Source organism: Hippocampus bargibanti, linkage group LG01 (assembly GCF_051943395.1).
Source record: "Hippocampus bargibanti isolate YZ-2025 linkage group LG01, ASM5194339v1, whole genome shotgun sequence".
In the NCBI taxonomy this organism is placed as follows: Eukaryota; Metazoa; Chordata; class Actinopteri; order Syngnathiformes; family Syngnathidae; genus Hippocampus; species Hippocampus bargibanti.
Genome location: NC_142734.1, coordinates 1,022,580 through 1,043,862, shown reverse-complemented (window position 1 = coordinate 1,043,862; position 21,283 = coordinate 1,022,580). Strand labels below are relative to the sequence as shown.

The 21,283-nt window shown below is 43.1% G+C and overlaps 1 long non-coding RNA gene across 1 annotated transcript in view; it reads left to right on the top strand.

Annotated features, from left to right (window-relative positions):
• LOC148902636 (uncharacterized) overlaps positions 1–10,803 on the top strand; it is a 56,673-nt gene extending 45,870 nt beyond the window's left edge. The window contains exons 3-4 of the long non-coding RNA XR_016117686.1: positions 9,653–9,770; positions 10,668–10,803. This is a non-coding gene — a long non-coding RNA (uncharacterized LOC148902636). The remainder of the gene's footprint in view (positions 1–9,652; positions 9,771–10,667) is intronic.
• Positions 10,804–21,283: the final 10,480 nt, after the last annotated feature.

Here is a 21,283-nt window from a genome sequence, read left to right as displayed (position 1 = left end):
AGAGTGTGCCTGAGGCGCCACCTTGCATTTTACTACTTGCCTAAGGCTTCCTCATTTTTATACTGCCAGTGTGTTTGTCAATGTGTGTGTGTGTGTGTGTGTTTGTGTCAATCTCCTTCCTCTCTGTCACGGTTTGCAAGGTGGTGATGGTTGTGGATCCCAAAAGAGCAGGCAGGAGGGAGCAGCAGGATGTATTTGACAAATTGTATTGAAATAAAGTCAGCAGAAAGTAAATCTAAAACGTCAAAGTCACCTGAACAGAATAGTACAAAGTATCAAAGAAAACCAAGAGTAAAAGTCTGCCAAGCTGAAACAAACGTGACAGGGTGCAGCAAACATATGCACAGCATACAATGACCCGACACCGCATGGTCGTGCCGGGAGTCCTTATAACTGCCACTGATAAAGAAGGCCCACAGCACTACCCGTTGGTCACCAACCAGAACGTGACAGTCTGCCACTGATCGGAACGACCAGCACCTGTGCAGGTGCGGGCGGGGCCGACAGCGCCACCCGTTGGTCGCCAACCAGCTCGTGACACCAACTCCAACCAGACTCCTTCAAGCATCGTGCTCAAAATGAATTCCTCCTTGAATGAAGTTTCCCTTTTGGACATCTCCGCTTGCCTCGCAGCTGATGTAGTCATCAGTCTGCCGCGCTACATTTTGCACGTGTGTTTTTATTTGAGACGCACAAGTTATGTCTCAGTCTGGGATGCGGCATCAAAATATCATTCTCAGTTTCAAAGAAAGCGGAACCAGATGTTGGCAATAAGAACCTTTTGGATATCAGTGGAAATACGCTATTGGAAGTCTTATGAGGTGGTGGTTGACATGTTTGTTCATGATTCAGTCTTGTTCGCAGCTTGACGAAAAAACAAAAAGATGGCGTTGCGGAAAAAAAAAGCCGCAGCCGCTTGGACAAAGTCCGTTGAGTGAAGCGGCGGCCTTGCTCGGTCTTGCGTGTAATTCGAGGTCGAGGCGTATTTCTATTGTGCCACATTTGCTATTTCTGTAGGATAAAATGTGCAGTAGATGCATACAAGTGGCTCCCAGCCAGCACTGTTTTTGATTTGGGAGGAATGTCAGTGCCATTTGACTGTCATCACACTACAGCTCTGGGGCGGTCATGGGCAGCATCTTAACAGCCCCACAACATGCGCCGATACGTATGTGGATTTGTCGCGGCTTGGAATTGAAGCGGATTTACCTGTGAAAATCTCATTTCGTCAATGGATTCTACAGCTTCGTGTTTGTGTTCAACATTTAGCTTGTAGCAGACGTGCACATTTCACCATGGCGTTCTTGATCCACTGGTGAAGAGGAGGCTTTGATCCTCTCCTCTTTCATCTAGAACCGCTTCATACAACAACGAGGGTGCAGAAAGTCCTTAAGATTGAATGACTGTGTCTTTGTGTTGTCATATTAGTTTGTTGTTTTGACTTCAAGATGGTTCCACAAGAGTGGCTGAATTTCCAATAGCTCCTGTATTTTGTTTTTCTACTTCTTCCTTTCCTTCCCCTTCCTCTTCCTTTCATTACTTTGCTGCAGTGGAATGTCAACGTCTCCACTGCGAGAGTAATAAAGGCTAATCCAAACCAATCCAGAGATTTGTTTGTTTGGAAATGTAATCCTCATCCAGTCTTCGCTAGTCATGTTCTCCTTGTAGTTTTACAGTCAGGCTTTTACTCGAAGCTACTCGCTTCTTGTACTTTATGAGGAGTTAGCGATATCTATTCTGTGTGTGTGTTTATGTCATCATGTGACATGTCGTTTGATCAACTAGAATGTAAGATACTACCGGTGGAATTTCAAATCCCTCATCAGAAACATGAGCTGTCTGCAAGATGGACAACATTTGCTAAAAATGAAAAGAAAAGAAACAGGTTAAATATTATACATGCAAGGCTCGAGTAACCACAGGAAGGAATTGATTTATTTGCGTTCATCCCTTCTGAATTTCAAACTGCGACCACATGCAACGCTTTTTATGATGCAGTCTTCACATCCTGAGTGCGTTTATGATGTCAGGTTACGCTGTTGCCAAGAACGTTTGTCTGGGCATGTTTCAAAGCTCGACACTGTTGGCCCCATACCGATTCCTGCCTCCAGTTAACGGTTGAACGGTGACTCAAAACGAGATAGTGTCTGGATTAGCATCGCATCTCCCAAATTCAGTGGCAACATTGAACTCTTGTACAGTGACCTTGGCTGACGAACTTTTCAGTTTACGAACGTTACATTGATAAAAAATTTACCTTGGCATACGAACTTTTTTCATAAACGGAGCTGCCTCAATGAGTGATGTGTCGTTCGCGAACGAGGCCGTTCTTCTAACGACAAAATGGCAGACGACTGTTTTTGTCCTCTATTCCCTGCCCCCAGTCTTTGGTTAAAGCCACGTGATTTGTCAAGAACGCAGCAGTGAGGGGGTGGTTTAAACATTAAAGAGACATGCAGATGACAGGGAAAGAGTTTCAACTTTGATAGCTCCACAAACAACCCGCACAAGCCATCTGTACACTTGATGCAAAAAGTTATCAACCCAGCGAAACAGAACACAATTGATGAGGAACTAGATAAAATTATCACAGAGAAAGCATCTACAAGGGATCATTCCCCAAGATGGTGAAAGCAGAAGGCTACGTTCCTCATCAAGTGTTTAATGCTGATGAAAGCGGCCACTCCATTCCATCAAGTCATCACCGACTATCACAACGGTAAATAAAAGGACTTTATTATACTGTACATTTTATTTCTTTAATTATAATACCATAGCACATTTATTATACATATTTATTATATACATTATACATAAAATAAGGTATATTTTGTGTAGCTTTAACACTTAGAAAGTAGAAAATTACGTTTTATGGGGATCTTGGAATGGATTATTCTCATTTTAATGGTTTCCTATGGGAAATTCATTTTTGGGAGACACACTTTTCGCCTTACACACTCTGTCTGGGACCCAGTTAAGTTCGTAAGCCAAGGTATCACTGTAACAACTTTTAGCACACCATAGGAGGTATCCTGAGACATATCAATGGAAATTCCCACAAAAGGCAGAGAGCCCCACCATTCTTGTTAAAGTTGACTAAATGGTGAGTGAATAATGTTTCTTTGGTGAAATCATTTAGATTTCACTCATATTTCATTCCATCTCCATCCACGCTGCCAATGCGTTGAATTCCAGTCATGTGAAAAAAAGCTCCTACTCAAAATTGAAACCAGGAGCACAGACACGGAGAACTTCGAGAGTCACGTCCATCAACGGAACATCAGCATGGAAAAGACAAATCAGACATTTGTTTGGTGGAATTTAGGATTTGCAATAATCCTTCTTTCCAACACTCATGACTCTTCACTTCTGGTTTGATCTATTCATTTAGCGGAAAGTTGGCTTCTTTTGTTTTTGGGAGATATAATGACAGGAGAGAAGAAGGTACAGTGATTCCTTGGCTTGTAGGTGGTTTCTCGATATTTTAACCTTCCAGTCTCCACTCTGCTTTTAAACTATCAAAGTTGAAACAAGTCCAAATGTCACTGTTTTCTATCTATTTTCTCACCATTTCACTTTTGTTTTGTTTTGTTTCAAAGGTCTGTCGTCTCCCTTTCGTTTGTGTGTGTGTTCTCACTCTCTGTCATCTGCCTGACTCTTTAATGTTTACCCCTCCTCCCCTTACTGCTGCGTTCTTGACCAATCACGTGGCTTTAACCAAAGGCTGGGGGCGGGGAATAGAGGACAAAAAAAAATGTCGGCAGCCATTTTGTTCTTTGGAGAACGGCCTCACTCACGCTCTGTCTGGAACCCCCTCACCCACTGCTGTGTTCTTGACCAATCACGTTGCTTTAACCGACGACTGGGGGCGGGCAATAGAGGACCAAAACAAACCGGCTGCCGTTTTGTTGTTAGTCGAAGGGGCTTGTTCGCAAACGACACATCACTCATTGTGGCAACTCCGTGTGTATCCCGAAAAATAGTTTGTATGCCAAGGTAAAATGTTCATAAATTTAACGTTTGTAAACCGAAAAGTTCGTAAGCCAAGGAGTTCGTAAAGTATTGCTCCCAAAGATACACCTTTTTTTTGAAAGACTTATTGAGATTTCTAGTTGTTCTCACCATATCTATATGTTTCCTGTTGGGCACATCCATATTTTCAAGGCACAGTTTGGGTCGTCATACCTCAGTATCAAGTTTCCGTGTTTTGGGAGTGGGAGTTTGGTTATCCTCCCTCCTGTCTCGACTCTGGCAACACAACCTCTACATAGAATACATTTTATGAGCCCGAAAACCCATAAAGGCTGACATAAGCATTGCTCAAAAAGTCCACGGACTGATCTCCTATTTCTTAGCATGCCCATTTCGGATTCCTGTTCCTCTGTGCTCAAAGAGAATGGCTGTTTTCTAACAAACATCGCGTGGTTCCCATGAACTGTGAACAGGATCCTGTTGAGTAGAGAAGTAGTGACCTCCATTGACACCTTAACTGCCTGACATGCTAAACCAGAGGTTCTTAATGTGGGTTCCATCGGACCCGAGGGTTCGGTGAATCGGTCTCAGGGGTGGGATTCGACGGAGCCTCTGCCATACACACAAAAAAAAGCCCAAGTAGTGAATATTATTCTTTTTCGAACTCCTTTAGCGCCATTCACGAATGTATTCGGGAATTGAAATTATGACGTAGAGCGTTAAACATTAGAGAGACAGACAGACGACAGAGAGTGAGTGACAAAATGGATAGGAACAGTGATATTTGGACTCGTTTCAACTTTGATAGTTCAAAGGCAGACTGTAGACTGCAAGGTTAAAATATTCCATCAATTAGGCTCCACAAATAACCTGCACAAGCCATCTGTACACTTGATGCAAAAAGCTATCAACCCAGCTAAACAGAACACAATTGATGATGAACTAGATAAAATTATCGCAGAGAAAGCAACTACAAGGGATCATTCCTCAAGATGGTGAAAGAAGAAGGCTACGTTCCTCATCAAGTATTTCATACTGATGAAACCGGCCACTCGACCATCAAAAAGGTAAATAAAACCCCTTTATTATACAGTACAGTTTATTTCTTTAATTATAATACCATAGCACATTTATTATACATAAAATAAGGTATATTCTGTGTAGTTTTAAGGCTTAGAAAATTAGAAAGTAGAAAATGATGTTTTATGGGGACCTGGGAACGGATTATTCTCATTTTAGTGGTTTCCTATGCGAAATCTATTTTTGGGATACACAATTTTGGCCTTACACGCTCTGTCTGGGAACCAATTAAGTTCGTAAGCCAAGGTATCACTGTATTCCATTTTTTCGGAAAGATCTGTTTCTTGAACCAGAAGGCCATATCGCCATCTTGCCTCATTGCAGTCTGCCAAGCAACGCATGCACGTGATTTGCAAACGGCTGCAATCGATGACTTAAAGAATGTCAAATGATAAGTGTAACCAAGTGTACGTTCATATCCAATCCACGTCTTGTCTTTTGACTTTTGTATGCACGCCAGTCACTCAGTTGGTTGATCGCTGTGTCACGGTAAAGCACGCGAGTGAGTGAAAGATGCTGACAATCAAGACCAGACCGCCATCTTTGTCCTCCATTTCACTGGAACTTCTCTGTGCTTGCATCTCAATGTGTCAAGTCTGGTTAGCGTGATTTCTTTTCATTCGACCTTTGCACACAGTGACTGGCGTGCAACGACCACCATGTTCACTCTGGGCGGGATATCAAGAAGTGTGGGCCGTTGCATCGCTGCCGCCACGCTTCGTTCATTTTATCTCAAAGCGTATCTTTCGAGCTTCTGGTTTGTGTGTGTTTAGAAATAGTTTACTAGATTTGTTGTTCCTCATTCAATCATATACACGTAACCTGTCGTTCAAAGCTGGTGTGTTTCCATCAAAATTGAAACCAGTAAAGTCATTCCCAGCGATATTGTCCAAATATAGAGCATACTAGTGGCTGGCCATGGATTTCATCACTAGGCCTTCAGTAGTGCTATGTCTGAATCAATCCAGACTGAAAAAGTGTGGTGTAATGTACTACAAGTCCATTAGAGGGTACCATAACTGACCAACATTTCTTAACATTTTTTCTCTTTAAGTTCCTCGAGAAAATGTCTTTAACAGTAAATCTGTAACCAAATCCATTTCTTCTCGTCCTTCAGCCATTGTGGGTTGACAAAACTGCTATGAAATCAACACAATATATTTGCTTATGCAGCTCGCTACAGATACAGTATGCTATCTCTGGCTAGTATGCTCTTGTCAGAGTGTCTTGTGATCAGAGCGGTTTTCGTAAACTATGATTGGCTAGTGACTAGCCAATCATGTGATTGGCCAATCACATGATTGGCTAGTGACTAGCCAATCATGTGATTGGCCAATCATAATTTGCGAAAACTCTTGACGTTCGTAGCGCCTTCCGGCAGGCCTTGGGTTGCCAACTCGAACTCTGATTGGTTCGCGTCACTTCTTTGACTGTGTCGGACGTTTCGCTTCGTCAGCGAACTAAAATCTTTTGCTGGTAGTTTCGGCCCTATATCTCTATGCAGAGTCTGCAGAGTGGCGGTGCCAGACTCTGCTATGATTGGTGCCTGCTCTCAGGTTGGGGGGAGCAGAGGACTACTCCCTGCGGCTACACTGATTACTTCTATTGTCCTGACTATTGCCCCCACAGAGGCGCAACACAGCACAAGTCCTAAATTAGGCAACAGGAACCATAATAAATCTCTTTGTGCGGTTTGACCAGATTGGTGCAACAAGGTTAGCTTCTTCCAGCACCTCATTCTCGATTCTGTATTCATTTTTCCTTTCATCTTGTTTGCATTTTCAATAACGACTTCTCCTTTGCATTCAAGGGGATTTGGCACATTTGACTCAGCATTTTACCCATCTTTATTTATCTACTCTACTTTTGCTCTGGGAGCCTTGGGCTGAATGTCGGGGTATAAAGGGGAAAAACAAAAGCAGCCGAAACAAGGCAGGAATGTCATCCAGCTGAGTGAGTGAGGCCAGGGCATCCAAAGTGCATCTATCTTTGAAGTTGCCCTTGACACTTTTGAAGCCCGGATGCTCGCTGGCACAAGCAGTCAAGCGCCATCATCTTTCATTATTATGATGTGAGAATCACACAAACCAATCATTCAACCTTTATTTTAGGGCTATGATCCCCTTTGTCAAAGCAATTCAACTCTTCAAAATACTTCCTGCAACTTTGTGCACAAGCACACACACATGCAGACACACGCACACAGACACCCACAAAGACAGACAGATGACAGGTAGACAGACAACAAATTGACAAACAAACAGACTGAAAGACAGGCAGGCAGACAGACAGGCATACAGATAAACCGACAGACAACCATATTTTTCTCTGGAAATACATGGAACCTTCTTTCACCATCTTGAGGAATGATCCCTTGGAGGTGCTTTCTCTGCCATAATTTTACCTAGTTCCTCATCAATTGTGTTCTGTTTAGCTGGGTTGATAGCTTTTTGTATTAAATGTACAGATGGCTTGTGCGGGTTATTTGTGGAGCCTGATTGCTGGGAATTTTAACCTTGCAGTCTACACTCTGCTTTTGAACTATCAAAGTTGAAACGAGTCCAAATGTCACTGTTTTCTATCGATTTTATCACTTTCTCTCTGTGGTCTGCCTGTCTCTTTGTTTAACCCCCCCCCCCCCTCACTGCTGAGTTCTTGACCAATTACATGGCTTTAACCGAAGACTGGGGGCGGGGAATAGAGGACAAACACAGTCGGCTCACATTTTCTTGGTAGGAAAACGGGCTCGTTCACCAACGACACATTGTGGCGCTCCGTGTGTATCCCGAAAAAGAATTTGTCTGCCAAGGTAAAACTTTCATAAATGCAACGTTCGTAAACCGAAAGGTTCGTGAGCCAAGCGGTTCGTAAACTGAGGGGAGTGCGCCTTATACACCGGAAAATGCAGTCAACATGTCATCACTTGATCAATGCTTGATTGATCAAGTGTTGCATCTTTTAGCCTGAAAAGCGCTTTTTGCTTGGTTTATGATGGAAAATACTCACTTCCTGTTTAGAAAAGATCAATAATTTGAGGACTTATTCGCGGGCCACGATAAGATGACACTCAGCGGGTAGTGCGAGGTGCCTGTAAAGATGCCCTGTGTTCCTGTGACTGACAGCTTACAAGGCCCCATTAGATTTTATTTTCAAAAGGCCATGTCCAATCAAAGTGTCAAGCGCAGTGTGAAGGGGAGGGTCAAACAGGCACACGTGTCATTTTTACCTTCCTGATTGACAAGTAACACGCTCCCATTAGCTCTTGTGTCACTCACAGGTTGTTGTTGTTGTTTGTCTGCCTGAAATATCACTTAGCCCCTGTTGCTTAGCAACCGCAACAGCCATTTGGGGTGACTGTTGCTCGGCCTTCAAAGGCAAATGGCGCCAAAGTGTTGCTAAAGCCCTCTTGAATAGGATCCTTTTAGGATGTAATGAGATGCTAAGGGCGCAGCTAATCCCTATTCTTCTGCCTAAATCAGCTGTTTAACCAAAGGGGCATGAATATATGTTGGCCAAATGGCTTTTCACTCTGCTCTGGAAGTAATCCCTTCTCTTCAAAGCTTCAGTGGGAGAATCGACATTGATACCCACTCTTTTTTTTGGACTCTAACCATCAATGTGTTGTCTATGCTTCTTTTCCTGTGAAGGATCACAGGGAGGCCCGTTTGCATAAAACAGGATGCGTCGTGCCGTTTTTTGGAAGTTCATTTACATGATAATGACATTTTGGAACTTGAAAAGGAAAATGGGGCTCAATGGGAAGTTTTAGGTCAGACAAAAGTATACATTTTTTTCCAAACAAACAAATAACTTCAATACATATTGATTGATTGATACTTATCATAGAGGCTTCGTCAGCGATCTGAAATGTTTTGCTGGTAGTTTTGGCCCTATATATATCTCTACTGTCCAGACGTGGCAGTCTCAGACTCTGCTATGATATTGTCATAGTGTCAGACTCTGCTCTCAAATTGGGGGAAGCAGAGGACTACTCCCTGCGGCTCCACTGATTACCTCTATTGTCCTTACTGATTACTTCTATTGTCCTGCCTGCACTTTCTCCGGTATCACCTCATCAGTATTACTAATCCTATTTTGCCTAAGCAGTCTGTTGTACGAACGATCCAGTACGAACAATAAGTCGTTTATTGTGTTTTAAGTTGTGAAAAATGGAGCAGGCAACTTTTCAGAGTTGCCTGCCTTGGTGTCCGGTAACATTTTGTCATGAGTTTCACACACTGCTTCATACTTTGCAACAATGGTCTTTTTTTGCGGTTAGTCGTCTTATTGTGCTCCAAGTTATGAAAAGTGGGGTAGGCAACTTTATGGCCGGGCAGGCAACTTTTCAGAGTTGTCTGCCCTGCTGTCCGCTAACTTTTTATCATGAGTTTCAGACACTGCTTTATCCTTTGCAACAATGTTTTTTTTTTGCGATTCGTCGTCTTATTGTGTTTGAAGTTGTGAAAAATGGGGCAGGCAACTTTATGGCCGGGCAGGCTACTTTACAGAGTTGTCTGCCCTGCTTTCCACCATAACTTTTTATCATGAGTTTCAGACACTGGTTACATGCTGATTTTTTTTTCTCTTCAACACAATATAGGAAATAAAAAGGAGTGGGGGAGCTGGAAGAAGAAAAAAAGGACAACTTTCATACGGAATGGGAGGAGGACTTTTTTTCACGATGACGTCTCGTCTGCCAGTCAACAGAGTAAATTCAGGTAATGGCAATTCACATCATTATATTATGTTGTTGCAACATATGCGGTCATACATCAACATAATTTGCAAGAATCCTCAAGATAATTCTCCATTGATGTAATGTGAGCGTTACAAAAGTGTAAATTAGAAGTACAGCGATACCTCGGTTTACGAACCCCTTGGCTTACGAACTTTTCGGTTTATGAACGTTAAATTTATGAAAATGTTACCTTGGCATACAGACTAATTTTCGGGATACACACGGAGCTGCCACAATGAGGGATGTGTTGTTCGCGAACGAGCCCGTTCCTCTAAAAAGAAAATGGCAGCCGACTTTCTTTTGGTCCTCTATTCCCCACATAAAATAAGGTATATTTTGCGTAGTTTAAAGGCTTAGAAAATTAGAAATCAGAAAATGATGTTTAATGGGGACCTGGGAACGGATTATTCTCATTTTAATGGTTTCCTATGGGAAATAATTTTTGGGGATACACACATTTTGCCTTACACACTCTGTCTGGGAACCAATTAAGTTCGTAAGCCAAGGTATCACTGTAAATAAAATCAAAAAGGCTTTCAGTGTTTATTTATACATTCAATGAGTATAAAAATGTATTTTGCTTTTTCCAATTTCTTTTGTTTTACCTTACACATTATTGTGAGTATTGTGTTCAAAATCGGGAGGCGGTCAACCAAATCATGTCTGTAAATTTTCCTTCCATTTCGATCACCATGTAACAGCCATCCACACTCTTGACAATTCAAGCAATGTCCTCAATGGCTGGGGCAGGAAAAGCCACGGAGGGGAAGAATCCGTGTATTCTTTAACATGAAGGCAAAGTAGGGGGATCAGAAGGATCAGAGAGCCAATGCTCACACAACCCAAAAAAATAGGATCAACTGTGAAATGTGTCCAGGTCAGAGGTCGACTTCAGACCCGTCTTGTGCATCGTGTTTGTTGGGATCTACTACGGGGGCTGCGGAGGAAATGAGGTTAGGGGTAACGGGGGTGTTTATCCCCTTGAAACTCACTTCACAGTTCGCACACTGGGGTGCCTACAAGTGGGGAAACGGAGGGTGTGTGTGTGTGGGGGGGCGGGTGGGGGGTACCCGCATTATTCTATCTGAGTTAAAGCATTGGCAATGTTTACAGATGTCTTGGTGAATCTTAATCATGTTTGGCTGCTTCCGCACGAGTTTTCAGATAACATTAAAGGACAACCGACACCATTTTTTGTTTTCAAAACACGCAGGCTGATATTTTTAGTCAAATGCAAAACACCAATAAAAATGACTTCAAGTGTCCCAAAACTACCACAAAATGAGCTCAAAACTGGCGTGATTCAAAAAGTCCCGTCTCCTTGTTCGTGACGTGACGCCAGGAAACTCCTTCACAAACTGCCTTGCTCCAGAATCAAAATAATGGCTTCAGAGAGTTCAGATTCATAAAAAGATCCTTTCTTGTTATTTATCCAGTCATGAATATGACTCAAATAGTTCTGAAGAGGAAAGCATACATGTTTGCAATCGATTCAAGAAGTCCTTCCGTATCAATTCGAGCCGTCAAGACTCCAATGTAGCGGCCAGAAAATGCACAAGATGGCGCCCCAGCTCCGTTGAAAATGGGCTGATTTGTCCGCTGGGAATTTGTGTCAACTTCTTTATTCGTGTTACCATGGCGTTATTTATGTAGTTTTCCTTCGAATTTCGCAATCATTTTTCGCGTTTTCAGATCAAACAAAGTACCCAAAATGCATTGTGTGTCAGGGGCATGCCCTTCATGATGTCACGTCAGGCATCATCATCAACCCGAAAACAAGACTTTCTGAATATTCAGCGTGAGTCTTAGAACGCAAAATATCGCTATATGCGGTGGAATCTTTGTCAAATAGTAGAAGTCATTTGAAGTGTGTTTGCATGCATATGGCCCTGAAAATAGAGTCATGCAGAAACAATGCTTTGAAAAATATATGCTCCATGCTTGGAGTGACATACATGACCCAAGAATGTAGACCACACGCCCACATAAAAATATGATCTATATCCACGTAACCTCAACAACAACACCAAAACAGCAGCATTGTTTAGAAAATAAGTGGTGGATGTTGAAAAATAGCCTGCTTCCGTTGTCAACGTGCACTGCAAACTCGTACTTTGCTCATCTTGACGCATATTCAAGTGGACTTTCATTTGATGTTTGGCATCATTCGGTGTTTGTTGTGTTGCTTTTGCTGAAAGCTTCGCTTGTCACACTCTTCGGTGTCTCACTTCCCAAATTTTCTTGGAAGCAGAGCCGCTGCGACGTTGCCAAGTGAACTGGATTGAAAGGAGTTTAAGATCCTTCTGGATGACATGGATGTTCACACTGCAGAAAAGCCAGAATTCATGTTGGAGAGCATCTTTGGCCCTCGTGCCTCTCCAACAAAGAATATTTACAATTATATTAACCTTTTTCCGCACTGCCAGGTGTTTTGATTGCACCCATTTTCCAACCGTACATGCAAGAATGCTATTGATTGGGCTTTTTGATTGGAAGCTAACCAGGAGTGTTCTCAGTAGTAGCATTGGAAAGACAAGACTGCATCACTTGAAATAAAACCGTTTGTGTCGAAGAAAGGTATAAATAGGCTCCACAAATAACCCGCACAAGCCATCTGTACACTTGATGCAAAAAGCTATCAAACAGAACACAATTGATGAGGAACTAGGTAAAATTATCGCAGAGAAAGCCCCTACAAGGGATCTTTCCTCAAGATGGTGAAAGAAGGTTATGTTCCTCATCAAGTGTTTCATGCTGAGGAAAGCGGCCACTCCATTCCATCAAGCCATCAACAACCATCATAAAGGCAAATAAAACCACTTTATTATGCAGTATAGTTTATTTCTTTAATTATGATACCATAGCACATTTATTATACATAAAATAATTTATATTTTGTGTAACTTAGAAAATTATACAGTAGAAAATTATATTTTATGGGGACCTGGGAACGGATTATTCTCATTTTAATGGTTTCCAATGGGAAATGAATTTTTGGGATCCACACTTTTTGCCTTACACACTCTGTCTTGAAACCAATTAAATTCGTAAGCCAAGGTATCACTTTATATGGCTTGCGATAATATTATTCAACCTGACTGAAATGAACACTCATTAGCAGCGTGTGCTCATAAAAAAAAAAAAAAACAAGCCTCAAGACGTGTACTCCGCATCAACTGCTAATTAACAAATCAATAAAAGAGAAAGGAGGAAAAAATGAGCTTTGGAATAATGCTTTTTTTTTATTTCCATGCATGTACAAACCGCACACTAAGTGGGATAATAATAAACTGACCCCAGGAGGCAATGTCATTAAATTATAATCAGCGCGGATTAATTAATCTATAATATTTATTCCTATTATGGCGTCGCAAGAAGGAGGTGCGCCTCTTGAAAAAAAAAAAAGGTCTGCCGCTCTTTGTCGCCGTGAAAAGCGGCGCTCGGGGGAGGGGGGGCGACATGGCCCCCTCTTGACAACGTAGGCAGAAGGTTATTGCTGATATCAAACGCGGCGCATGCAATTATCTGTCACAACAAATAATTAAGAGGGCTGATAATGAGGAAATTAACATTTGCATTGTGGGCCGATCCTTTTATTGTCTGCTTGGGTCACGGCAAAAAAAAAAAAAAAAAAAGGAGGCAGCCAGTCACAAAATGAATAATGTCGCCCTCAGATGAGCCCGCGCGATGACGTCCTTCCACCGCGATAAGCAAAGGGATCAATATGGCGGCGGGGGTGTGTGTGTTTGTATGACTAGTCTTGTGAGGACCACTCACATTTTAGACCATCGATGAAAAGGTTTCTTCAGCCGTCATCTGTACTTCTTTTAAAGGTGTCGGACGTTTCGCTTCTTATCCAAAATGCTTCTGAAGCGAGCTAAAGTCTTGCTGGTAGTTTCGGCCCTATATATCTGGACAGTCGGGATACATATATAGGGCCGAAACTACCAGTAAAAGACTTTAGCTCGCTGACGAAGCCTCTTGGAGTCGAGGTGTGTCTAAAGATGGCTGACGCCCGGCGGCTGAGTCGGACATGCTTTGACAATGAACCCAATTCGCAAGGGAAAATGCAGTTGCTATGGCAACCGTGTGTTTAGCCACCGAGGAGGAAGCAAAGGCGACAGGAGAGATCTGGCTCCATCTGGGGATGAGCCGGGGACATCTTATGTGGCATGTTCCGGATCTCGGGGTGAGATCTTGGTTTTCACCGCAACTTGCCCCCACCCACGTGTCTTAATAAAAAAAATACAAAATAAAATAAAATAAAAGACAAGCTACGATTGCTGCATTGCTTGCATTTTCATTAACACCTTTTTTGACACTGCGCCGCCTTGTTTATTAACTCACGTGTATTTTCTTTGAAAATGACCGTGCGCCTTGTACAGTGATACCTTGGCTTACGAACTTTATTAGTTCCCAGATAGAGTGTGTAAGGCAAAAAGTGTGTATCCCAAAAATGTATTTCCCATAGGAAACCATTAAAATGAGAATAATCCGTTCCCAGGTCCCCATAAAACATCATTTTCTACTTTTTAATTTTCTAAACCTTAAAACTACACAAAATAGATCGTTATTACTTTATTTACTATATTTTTAATGGTTTTTATTAAGTATTATATATATATATATATACTATATGCAGTATATTTATATCTATTTATATATATATGTGTGTGTGTGTGTGGCTGCCTGCGCTCGGGTGTGCGTAAGGAAATATTTCCTGCCTTTTGAACTTCTCCTGATTGACACAAATGGCTTTGAGACGGAAAGACCTCCCAGCACCCCCACCTGCTATTCCCTCATTGGTCTAAGTGTGTGCATGTCTATCTTGTGTGCCTATGTGTCGACTTGACAACCCCCCCCCCCTGGCCGCCCGCCGTCTTTCCGAACCCCCCTTGCTCGATCCACTCACACCCCTTCGGCTCGCATTGAGGCCGATTTTAATACCCCAACATGTTTCGGAAGAGGCAGCGACACAGTATTGTTCATTCACAATAGAGGATAGACAGGGGGAGATCCAAGTCGTGGGGGGGAGGGGGGGGTCTCACCGGATAAAACCAAGAGCATGCACTCCGTGATGGTCTCCTTTGTGCTGCCCTGTCTAGACGCCGATGCGCCACGCAGGGCTTCAGAAACAAATGAAAAGTGCGAGAAAGAATAGAAATGGGGGGGGGGGGGGTGCAATGCGCTCTGGTGGTCTAAAGATGACCTTGACAGAAAACAGGAAGGGCCCAACAAAGGTCAAATAGTCACTCTGTCATTTTTTTGGAATGTGAAGCCACGGCCATGATTACAGCTGTGATTTTTCTGCTCTCGCCATGAGAAATAAATAAATCCGCAAATCTTATATGACCACATTTTTGACGCTTTATACTTAAAAAAAACCTCCTTTGCTTTGATTCTTAAAACCCAAAGACTGTTACCGAGCCAAATCCTCATGATTTAAATCTGGCGGATGACAAATATAGCTTAAAAAAACAGTTTGGCTTTGACAATAAGGTTTGAATTCGAGAAATATGAAATTTTTGTCATTCCGCAGAAGAGCATTTCATTCTCAAGCAGTGTGTCGCCATCAAAGTCGGCGCGAGATACTGCATGTGTGTTTGTATGACTAGTCTTGTGAGGACCACTAACATTTTATACCATACATAGTGAGGACATTTTTGACAAGTGAGGACCTTTTGGCTGGTCCTCTCTAGTTTTTCATTCTAAAGGCTTCTTCTATATATGCATCTTTTAACGTTTCAGAGAGGTCCTCACAAATTCACCCAAAATGATTTTTGGTGTATATTTTCATTTCACTTGGATACACACACTTTTTACTCACTGTGTGTGTGTGTGGTTGATGAGAGGAAAAAGTTCATACCACAAAAAGTCAAATGATATTTTAACCAAATTCACTACAGGGGTGAGGACCCAATTCAGGGTCCTCACTCCTGCTGTTATTTCAGTTTCAAGTCCACTTTTTATTGCTGTGTTTTGAAAGAAGTTGAAGCGGGAAATGGGGTGACATTTAGTCTTCAAATGCAACACTAGTTCTTCTCTAAACTTATCAGCAACGGTGGTCCTCACTCTTTATCTGGGGTTATCCGGACCTCACAAAATTATTTAAACGGGAATTTGTGTGTGTGTGTGTGTGTGTGTGTGTGTGTGTGTGTGTGTGTGTGTGTGTGTGTGTGTGCGTGTGCGTGTGCGTGTGCGTGTGTGTGTGTGTGTGTTAGTGGAAGCTGTGCGGGCAGGTGGCGTGAATTCTGAAGCGTCTCTTCATCATCTCCTTATTTTAGCCCGGTGCTAACTGGTCCGTTCCAATAAACCTTTCACCCATTGGGCTGTAAATCGGCCAACAACTGCTGTGGTGGACGTCGCCACCCACCCTGACGGAGCGGCCATGTTGAATGCCATCCCCAAAGGAAACTCCAGAGGCCCTCTGGGAAACATCCAGGTGGGCTTCTGGGGAGATTTAGCAATTTAGCACCATTTACATGGTGGTCAGAACAACAAGTATGGAAAGTAAATATCATGAGTTTATTTAATTAAATCATTCACTGCCATTCACGGATTTAATCGGGAATTGAAATTATGACATATATATATATTTGGCTTTAACCAAAGACTGGGGGCGGGAAATCGAGGACAAAACAGCCGGCCACCATTTTCTTGTTAGGAGAACGAGCTCGTTTGCGAACGACACATCACTCATTGTGTGCATCCCGAAAAATAGTTTGTATGCCAAGGCAAAATGTTGATAAATGTAACGTTCGTAAACCGAAAGGTTCGTCAGCCAAGGGGTTCGTAAACCCAGGTATCACTGCATAATCGAAACGTTTAGTGGTTGTAGAGAGCCAGCCTCCCCGACATTGTGACTCATCTTTGTTCAAAATGATTCTGTTTGTTGTTATGAAATGAAATATTCTTCGACGCGTTCCTTTAAATGATAAAACCCGAGTGAGTGATTAATTGCTGTGCCGCCTGGTACTATTTTGCATTTGCGCGGCAGGCGTTGGTCAGGAGGTGAAAACGCTGTCTTGATTAGATCATGATGACATTCATTGTTGACTAATCTGATCATTTGTTTCTTCAACTGTGTCATTAATCATCAAGGAGAGAAAATCAGCAAGTGTGTCAAATTGTTTCTTGCAAAAACAAATCAATGTCAATCCACCTGCAACATTTACACTTAATATACTAATGCTTGCTGTGCCTGCCACAAAACCTGTCTCTCTCTATCTGTCTCTCTCTTTTTCTCTCTGTCTCTCTCTTTTTCTCTCTGTCTCTCTCTGTCTCTCTCTCGCTCTGTCTCTCTGTCTCGCTCTGTCTCTCTGTCTCTGTCTCACTCACTCACTCTCTGTCTCTCTGTCTCTCTGTCTTTGTTACATGAAGCAGTTCTAGATGAAAGAGGAGAGGGTCAAAGCATCTTTTTAACCAGTGGATCAGGGACGTCATGGTGGAACTTTCATGTCTGCTACAAGCAAAGTTTCGAAAGCAAACATGAAGCTGTAGCATCCATTGATGAGAAGAGATTGCCCCACACATAAATCCGCTTCAATTCCAACAACACCGACCTTTCCGCCGAATAAAGCGCGGCTGTGAAAATGCTGCCCATGACAAGGCGCAATGAACAGCAATGGCCCCAGAGCTGTCCAGCGATCACAGTCAAATGGCATTGACATTTCTTCCAAATCAAAAACAGTGCTGGCATATGAGTCGCCTCCTTGATGAATGTCGTGGCCCAAAAATGCTGAAAAACAATCCGTATCCATTCCACACGACGCACAACAACACAAAGTAATACAGGAAAACAAAAAGACAACACAAAAATGATTCTATGATGTTGTGATTCTATTTTGGGGAGTGCCCCCCTTTTCTCCTGAAGCAGTTTGCTCCCCACATTGTGCAGACTGCGCTACAATGTCATTCAAACGTGAAGCGCTTACATTTTATTTGAAGAACATAAAGGCATATAAAAGGAAGGCTAACGTGCTCTCTATGAGACACACACACACTGTCACCATCTGTCAATAAATGGCACAGCACTTAGAGGACTCATTCACCTAATTAGCAATCAATTAGCTTGTTACCACCAGCGGTAATTACCATTTATAGGGCGAGAGAGGAGTGCAGCTGCTACCACTAATAAAATCTCCCGCAACCTCCTCCTCCTCCTCTGCCGCCCCACCTAACAAGGCCGGCCGGAATGGGCTGACAGAGAGTTATAGGCCAGTGAGCGTAAGGCCAAAAGTGTGTGTCGCAAGCGGGGGGCCCGGCAGAGCAAACACAGTCCCCATGGGGCCTCTCTCCTCTCCCTTTCTACCAGCTTTAAATCCTCTTTTAATGAATATAGGGTCAAGCTAAACGGGAAATCCATCACGCTAATAAAAGCGGGAGGCTTCAGCTGGGGATGTTTGGAACATTCAGTCCGGGAATGGCTCATTGGATCAAATTATTTTACAGGTCAATGCATCGCAGAAGAGATGGATTTGTTTCAGTATTTACGGTATTTATGGGGTTTCAATCACATTGGTTTTGGATTATCGCAATCTATCCTTCCATCCGTCTCCATTTTGGTCATCGCCCATCCTGCTCAAGATCACGGCGTCAAAAAGAGTTGCAAAAGGTGGTTGCAGAGCGCATACACGGTACAATCAACCACTCACACAAAGCCAGAGGTTGCGACTGTTATTGACAATTTCAATTATTTTACGGAAAGCACTGCAGTACACGTTTTATGATTATGGAGTCACGACAGCCTCTCAAAGACTTTGCTGGTAACATCAAATATCTACAGTATCTATCTATTTACATCATCTATCTATCTGTTGGTCGATCGGCCGGTCGGTCCTTCGGTCGGTCCATCGGTACGTCAGTCGATCCGTGGGTCCGTCCGTCAATCGATCTGTCCATCGGTCGGTGCGTGGGTCGGTCCGTCCGTCAGTCATTCGGTCCGTCGGTCGGTCCATCGGTCGATCCGTGGGTGGGTCGGTCGGTTGGTCAGTCCGTCGGTCGGTCCGTCGGTCGATCCGTGGGTCGGTCGATCGATCTGTCCTACGGTCGGCCCGTCAATCCGTGGGTCGATCGGTCCGTCGGTCCGTCGGTCGGTCTGCGCGTCGGTCGGTAGCTCATTTTGGCCGCTTGTGTCTCGTTCAAATATCCTTTTGGAAGACATATCGTATTTTGTATTTTTTTTTTAATGACTATGAGATGAAAGTGAGTTTTTTTGCTCTGTAGTCATAGACATCTTCTCCTCTCCTGTTTAAGGATCCAGGACATCTCCTTTGTAGAATTTTAATCCACCTTTCTCCTTCGCATAAAGACTTTAACCAGTTATGAAACGCAAACTTTGAATCCTTTAATCCTAAATGCAGAGCTTAACCCTCTCAAGCAGTGAGAAAATAAATCAGATTGAGGTTTTTTTTTCCCCCTCCCTCAAGCTGGGATGTCGCCACAGCCACATGTTTTCTTGTAGCGGCGTGCCGGCTAACAAAGGCCCCAAGTGACAGCCAAGGTTAATCCTATATGTCGCCATTATGCGAGGTCAAGCTTCCTAGCCGTATATTCAGTGTGTCATTAATTTCCAACCTGCTAGCGCCGGTGCGGGAGCAAGCTGCCACTACACGTTTTCCCCCCTCCTCGTGCACACACCAACGCATGCAGATGGTTGCACGCGTGCACACGCGCGCACACACAATGACTCGCTACATTAGCTAAATGGCCAGCGCTCGGTCTTTCTCCTTTCCTCTCTAATGAGACGGGCTTCTGGATGGTGTAGTCTATTCATCATTCTGCTTGTTCCAATCTAGTTCTTCCTTTATCAGGGTTTTGTTCAAGGGCCGAAGTCGTCTGGAGCGACATAAATCACCTGTCAGCCCCGGTCCCTTGGCTCCCATAATGCTCTATTAGCACTTGCAGCACTATTATTGACAAAGCAGTGGCCAGGTATTACATTGGAAGTGTCTACAAGCCTTCCTGTTCATCTGTTATCTCGCAGGGGTCATTTATAGCTGCTTGTTTCCTGAGAGTACTTTGCAGTTGTACATCTTGGATCTCACCAGAAGCACTTTGTGTACTATGTGATGGCGACAAGAGTGAAGTGCACTGGTCCTTGTTACAAGCCGTGGAAGGTGTCAACCTGGATTTTTGTTCCCCCCCCATCTCTTTCATACGTCTGTGTAAGCTCTCAGTCGTACCGAAATGGTCCACCAATGAAAAGGTTTCTTCAGTCGTCATCTGTACTTCTTTGAAGTTGTCGGACGTTTCGCTTCTTATCCAAGAAGCATCGTCAGCAAACTAACAGCCACGGTGGGGTGAGGTTCAATTTGGATCGTTCGTACAACAGACTGCTTAGGCAACATAGCCTTAGGGATGCTGATGAGGGGTTACCAGGGCAAATTGGGCAATCAGGCCAATCGTCAGTCAGGACAATAGAAGCAATCAGTGAAGCCTCTGCTCCCCCCAACCTGAGAGCAGGGACCAATCATAGCAGAGTCCGGCACCGCCACGTCTGGACAGTAGGGATATATATATAGGTCCAAAACTACCAGTAAGACTTTAGTTTGCTGACGAAGCTTCTTGGATAAGAGGCGAAACGTCCGACACCTTCAAAGAAGTACAGATAACGACTGAAGAAACCTTTTCATCGATCTCTTTCATATTTCACACTTTGGATTGTAAATTTGACCACAGACTAGGACCGGGCAATTAATCAGAATGTAATGATTTAGATTTTTTGCTTGACAAACATTATCTGCAAACAAATAAACAAATGTGCTCCCACTGTGAAGCAAAATGCATCGTGAATGTATCATGGTTCTTGCCCAGTTGCCATCTGAAGTAATTCTGCCCTCTCCTAGCGTGAATTAAATCGTTTCATGGCACCTCAGTTGTAGTTTACTTAACACATAACAAACAATATCACATATAAATTTAAATACAAACAAACAACATGAAAAAGCTGAAGTACAGTGATACCTCGGTTTACGAACTCCTTGGCTTACGGTTTACGAACGTTACATTTATGAAAATTTTACCTTGGCATACAAACTATTTTTCGGGATACACAAGGAGCTGCCTCAATGAGTGATGTGTCGTTTTCTCGATTCCCCGCCCCCAGTCTTCGGTTAAAGCCACGTGATTGGTCAAGAACACAGCGATGAGGGTGGGTGGGGTTTACAGATAGAGATAGTGAAGCCGTTCTCCAAAAAGAAAATGGCTGCCGATTTTTTTGGTCCTTTATTCCCCGCCCCCAGTCTTCGGTTAAAGCCATGTGATTGGTCAAGAACGCAGCAGTGAGGGGATGTGGTGTTTTGCAGTTTTGTCAACCTCCAATGGCTGAAGGAGGAGAAGAAATGGATTTTCTTTGCAGATTTACTGTTAAAACCATTTTCAAGACGGACTTTTCAAGAAAAAATGTGACAATTAAGAAAGGTCGGTCTGTTATTTCCTTGCTAATGGTACCCTCTCGTGGTCTTGAAGTACGTCACACCACTCCTTTTTCAG